The following is a 6,490-nucleotide window of genomic DNA, read 5'->3' as shown; positions in this document are numbered from 1 at the left end:
TCCTCTGGCTCTTCAGGTATTGTCTGGGAATAAGTGATCATTGGCATGAGTCTGAAATAGCTGGATACCCACGGTCTGGAAAAGAAGACAACAGATCATGGTCGTGTAACATCCAGTTTACACAAGCTGTTTTTCACAATTCTTTATTAAACTAAACTGTTACATTAGCGTTTTGTACTGAAAGTCTTGAGAAATATAGTTTCACTAACAGCACCAAGTAAACCAGACCATATTGTTCCTTCTGAAGGGGATAAGACCAACGACCCAGTTTAACCACATCATTGAAATCATTCAGTTACATAAATTAAAACTACATTGCCTTAAATTTCAGTTGAAATAATCTCCTAATACCACAACACTAATTCAGTACTCTTATTAGCAGTAATACCCAGGCATGTTACAACAAGAAAATAGAAGTAAACTTCCAAGACAATTCAATCTCAGGTGATTCATAATTTGTAAACCATGTTAGTAGTTTATCATACCAGCTAAACCTTCAATTAAAACTTTACACTTGTAGCTAACCCCGACATATATTTGTGTATACAGAAATCTTCACCATCTTTAATTAGGTATTCCAAATCAAACAGTCTAAATTAATTAGGTATACCAAATCAAACAGTCTAAACTAATTTCTATTATACTGTATTATTATCTTGGGATATGATGAATGATCCTCATCTTTGTTAAATGTTCTGGTGTTTCCTGTTCCCTGGACATTGTGTGTTGCGGCCTTGCTGAATCCTGAACACAATGGAGGAAAGTTGCTATTGTGTGAAAGAAGGTAAAGGATTATTAAATCCTGTGTGAGATGGCATGAGAAGAAACTTCAATATAATGTAGCTAAAGCATTTCATCCTACAGGAATGCAGCACTAATCAGTGTTCCTTAACAGGGCACAATAACATTAACAGGATTCCATGAGGAAAGAGTGGGTTGATACAGATGTTTTTGCACATGTGTCGGTAGAAGTACTGGCAACATGCTTTATTTCTGGACTGTGAAGAGCTCCAGGACGCTAACCCGTGTGAAGGGTGCTATATAAATGCAAGTTGTTGTTGTTGGGTGGACCAAGGGAAGAACAGAAAATCAGCCAAATGTACAATTTAATATTACAAAGTTTAACATTACAAAGTTCAATATTATAAAGGGAAGAATAAGTGCACAATAACGATCAGCTCAGAATGAAAGGTTTCACAGTAAATACAAAATACTGTAAGATCTTTTAAAAATATAAACGTGTTTTCTAGAATAAAGTCAAGTTGTGCAAAATAGCTGGATTCAAACAGCTCTACAAAAATATAATTAGAAATGAAGTTAATGTCGTTATGCTGGCAAATAAGGCAGCTGATTTATACCAACAATGTCTTAAAAAAAAAGTTAAATATTCCTTGCATTTGATATAGTATCTTTAATGTCAGCATATGTTTCAAAGCTTCTCACAGGAATTACTGTAAAGTGGAGTCGGCTGGAATGAAGAAAACCCTTCAGTTGTGGATTATGTATTTTGTCACAGGTAGTTTAACATGGGTATAATTTGTGGCAATTTCCAAAGGGATTGTTTAATACATCATATTGTCTTATATGAATCCAGCTACAAGGCAATCTTCCCATAAGTCAACAACAACAACAACAACAAGATTCCATTTATAGAGCGCCTTTCACGTCGGGAGGACGTCCCAAGGCGCTGGACAGTTGGGTCAACCTTATGTACATAAGATGTTTTCATTTACCAGAAGGAGTCTCAGCTTGATTTCCTCATAAAGGAATCCCATTAGAAATCGATACACGTGAGACCCAATAATAATTTATANTTTTTTTAACAGTATACTTCTTTAGAAACAATGTTTCACCACAGATGTAGCCTCAATAAAATACAGCCTGGATTTTATCATTTTCGCAGATTACTAAAAGCAAGTAATTCAAGACCACTTTTTATATAGAGAAGTAAAATCTTACTCTTGAAAAAATTATTAAGAAATAAGTCTGTATGCCAACTGGGTTCTAGCAGTTGATACAAATATTACATCAAAATTTAGGTACTTAACTTTAGAAAGGGTTTGCCATTAAACACTTAAGAAAAAGTAGGTCATGGATTTTGATAGTTTTAGATCAAGGCGTGAAAACGTTTTACTCTAAGAAACAATGTGATAGATTAAGTTCAATAATGAAAACAGAAGTTCAGGGGTTGTCTTATCAACTGGGCAGAATCTTACTTGCTAATGAGCTGGTTCAGTGTGATGTAATGCAGGTTTCTCCACCTGTCCTGGTTTTCTTCCATGCGTTTCCTAATTTTAGCTTCCTGACGTAGCCACTCTCTCCTCATCCGTTCTCGGATCTCCTCCTCGAACCGAGTGAACTGGAGGAAGATGGATGATTAATCTTTACAGGTAGCTGAGATATGGAGGAATTATATTCAATCTATCAGCACTGGGATGAATAAATTGCTTCTGTGACAGTGATTTATTGGGTATGGTCTGAACCAAGTTTCGGTGTAGTTCTGCTTTAAAGAGGATGTTATTGTACACCAAATATGCATTATCTGGAAACACAAGTCACATGTATCTGTATCTTCTTAATTTCCCAAATAGTTCTTTGCACAAAAATTTGAACGTAGTTTCTTGAATTCAGCTGAATTACATATATAAAGGTCATGGATGGGTGATGTGAAACAGTGTAAATCATTTTTAGACGGTCTTTTGGAAGATATGGCTCCTTTCTTGTGGATAACCTATAGACATCCTCTTGCAAAATATTTTTTTAAAAGTGACTTGTTTTCTCTGCTGCAATTAAGGTTCGCAAGTTGGATTCTAGTATGGAATTTAAATCACTGCAGAATAAGGTTTGCTAATGCGAGGCGATTTAAACTGAGGTCAGGAAGCATTTTCTCACCAAGAGGGTTGTGATGATGTGGAATCCGTACCTGAGAAAGCTGTAGAGGTGTAATCAATGGGGATATATAAAAAGAGAAATAGACACGTACTTTAGGTAATTTTAAGAGGTAATAACGAAAGGGCAGGTCATTGGGATTAAATGACCTGATAAACTGGTGGAACAGGTTTGATGGTCTGAATGGACTCTTCCTGGTCCTGTTTCCTACGTTCCTATGATTAACATTTATCAGGTCTTATTTGACTTTTCCTAGAAGTGATAAGAAGACAAGTGGAGTTTTGTGTTCAGGCCAAGGACAGACTAAGCTGCCAAATCAAAACTGATTTAACTAGACACAACTGAGAATGATCAGAGTTTGATGAAACTTCAGTTACAAACTTTAACCAACACAGGTTGTGTAAAATCTGACTGATAATAAGAATAATAATCCTTGCATTTGATATACCACCTTATCAAGTTTTTGAAACGCCTCAAAGCGCTTCACAAAATATACCGTAAAGTGAATTGACTGTATATTTTAATATAAAATATACTGATCAGAGAATTGAAAGAATCTTTAAAGTGCCTTTTGTCCTCCTCAAATCCTGGGATCCTTAGACTAACTTTTTATTACATGTTGCCACTCCCTTTTTTGGCTTCCTTTTCCGTTCACTTTTTTTAAAAAAATACTGTATAATTTCATGAAAAGAATCAAAAGACACATGATTAAAAATAAACCTATATATTCTGAAGTGCATCTGAGTGGATTTTTTTGTTGTTGTTCCAGATGTTCAATTTCCTCCCTAATAACAGGCAAGATCCCTGTGATGGAGTAGATAGATAAGGTTCTGAAAAATGCATAAGCATGTTTGTGAGTTTGTGTACTCAAGTCTCGATAATGACGAGCATAGCTGCTGCAGTTGGAGAAAATCTAATTAAGCTGAGGGATGTGTAGATGGATGAGATATCCACAGGACTGGAGGCTGTTATTATGTTTATACAATACAAATTTATATAGTGCCTTTCACATTGAGAGGATATCCCAAAGTGCTCAATCTCACTGGCTGGGAACCCAAGCTGAGGGTGGGAGCCGAGAGGGGTAGGGAGGGGAAAGATAATAACAATAATCCTTGCAATTGTATAGCCCCTTTCACATTGGGAGGATGTCCCAAAGCACTTCACAGTGACTGTGTATTTGTGGGAGAATGCTGCAGCCAATTTGTGCACCACAATGTCCTGCAAACAGCCAGTAAGTGAATGACCACATTTTATTTGGGGGATTATAGGGATTATAGAAACTCCCTTCTCTTTTCGAAAATAGTGCCATGGGATCTCTAATGTCCAGGCAGATGGGACCTTGGTTTAAGGTCTCCTCCGAAGGATGGCACTTCCAACATTGCAGCACAGCCCTAGCATAGCATTGGAGTGTAATCTTATACTATGTAAGTTCAAGTCCCAATGTGAGGCTTGAACCCACAACATTCTGACTCAGGCGAGAGTTCTACCACTGAGCTAGGCTGACACATCCATTCTCGGATGACTGAAAGCGTGGTCAAAGAGATAGGTCTTGAGACGGAGCCTGAATAAGGTGAGGGAGGGAGTCAGAGGGAAACCGGGATGGGAGCATGAGCATAAAGGCCACACCGATGATGGGCAGTGAACTGGAAGCAAGCCGGTGCTCGCTGAGCGAAGGGAATGGTAGGGTTTTATTTTATTTTGATGCCCGTATCATTACAATCAAAATCCATTACAAGACAGAAATATTTGAGATATTTTGTTTCTTGACTCCAAAAATGTACCATATGGAAAATATGTAAAAAGCCAGGGCCTTGCACACTTTTTTTTAAAGTTTGTGTTTTAACTTAGGAACCACACAGCAGAAAGTACCTATTTCACACTTATCCGTTAACAACTACAAGCTGCTTTGGAAAAGTTTCTTAGAAAGCTTTCGCCATTAGATAATGATATCACACTGCTTGCTAGTGGTGGCTGAAACACATAGCAAATTAGGTAGGTAAACGTAAACTGGCTTTTTAATGGAGTTCAGCTATAGCCCAGATTGGCTACAAGCTATCTATTCTTAAATCTTACATCTGTCAGCTTCAGGTATTCTTGTCTTTGTTGCTCTTCATTGTCAGCCTCCTCTTCCTCACCTTCCCTGGTTCATTTGCACAAAGAAATAATGTAGATGATTATCATTTTATATGTCAAAGGACTGTTAGCAAAATAATCGTTAACCCTTACATTTAGTACAAGGCCTTTCACGTTGGAAGCATATCCCAAAGCGCTTATACCGTAAAGTGCAAATGACTGTGCTTTTGTTGTGGGCAAACAAAATAATGCTGAAACATCCAGAACATTTTAAGTAGAATACACTTGAACCAAGGTATTGGGCTTTAAACTGTTGAGTAAATTTGCCCTTCAAGATATAATTTTGGGCAAAAGTTCCATTTTCTTTTGTATTTGACATCAATTTTCACTCTGCAGGTCAAATTGTTCAGAGTCAATGCCAAAATGTGAGAAGTGAGGATGGCAATAAAATAAATCTGGCAGTTCCTAAACCTATTCTTGCTCCTTGTTTTCTATTGTGGTTTCAGCACCACAAGTCTGAATAAGAGCTGTTGCCGTTTTGAGTAATGTTCCACAACAACAACAGAATTATATTTATGGAATGCCTTTCATGTCGGGAGGACGTGCCAAGGCGCTGGAAGGTCAAACTAGCACATCATTGCCTTGAAGCTGCTGCAAGTCACCTTCCATGATACATTATTATGATCAGACAGAAGCACTATTACCACATGACATGTCTGCCCTGGACTAAGCAAGATTGGATGCTCTCTAACAGTGATAAGGATATACACACTGGACTGCCAACCACTTGGTGCTAATGTTAAATATAAAATAAATAAAAACCTCCTTTTGCCTCTATAGTTCTGGCTGAAGGTTGATTGTAAACCTTAGCACAAGATTTACTAAATGCTGGCAGAATACCTTTCCAGACATCCAAGTTTTAACATTCAATTGTTCATTTCAAGCCAATTCTACTTCACCTTGGGACAGTTGCACAGAGGTCAATTGTAGAATTGTAGAATCACCATTCATATTGAAATCAATTAAACATAGCAGTAAGCAGGGATGAAAACCTCTCAACCACGCCCTCTGGTCACCCCCATCCTCTTCCTATTTCCAATTCTACTCCCTTGCTGTTTGATCAAACCTCTCATTTTGATCCCACCAACACCACCCTCAGATAAAGCCATGGAGAGAAGCAGTCATCACCTGGAATCTGGATCTCTACCTCCCCCAGTCACCACCGCATGTCATGAATTGTCTGCTGCACAGTGGAGGGCACTGTTCAAAGCTCATTCATAGCATGGAATCCGATCTTCTCTGGTGTGTGCAATTCTAAAGGAAATTTTCCAGGAAATTTGTGGTTTCACGAGAATCTGTTCACAGGAAGAATACCTAAAAATCCAATGAGCCAGTAGAAATGTGAACAATCAATACCTTAGCTTTTCAAGTTGATACCGGTTCCTGTACACGTATCTTTGGGACACACGCCTGTGTATTTCTGGAAACTGGTGCTGTTTTTTCACTGATCCATACAAGTCATTTTGAA

The 6,490-nt window shown here is 37.8% G+C and overlaps 1 long non-coding RNA gene across 1 annotated transcript; it reads right to left on the bottom strand.

Annotated features, from left to right (window-relative positions):
* LOC121849162 lies at positions 1–6,266 on the bottom strand. Its single transcript, XR_006085123.1, has 4 exons — positions 6,151–6,266; positions 4,963–5,029; positions 2,217–2,359; positions 1–75 (listed from the first exon to the last, which is right to left on the bottom strand). It is a non-coding gene; the product is annotated as an uncharacterized LOC121849162 (long non-coding RNA).
* Positions 6,267–6,490: the final 224 nt, after the last annotated feature.

The sequence above is a fragment of the Callorhinchus milii genome, unplaced genomic scaffold, assembly GCF_018977255.1.
Source record: "Callorhinchus milii isolate IMCB2004 unplaced genomic scaffold, IMCB_Cmil_1.0 Scaffold5, whole genome shotgun sequence".
In the NCBI taxonomy this organism is placed as follows: Eukaryota; Metazoa; Chordata; class Chondrichthyes; order Chimaeriformes; family Callorhinchidae; genus Callorhinchus; species Callorhinchus milii.
This window is presented reverse-complemented; position numbering and strand designations above follow the sequence as displayed.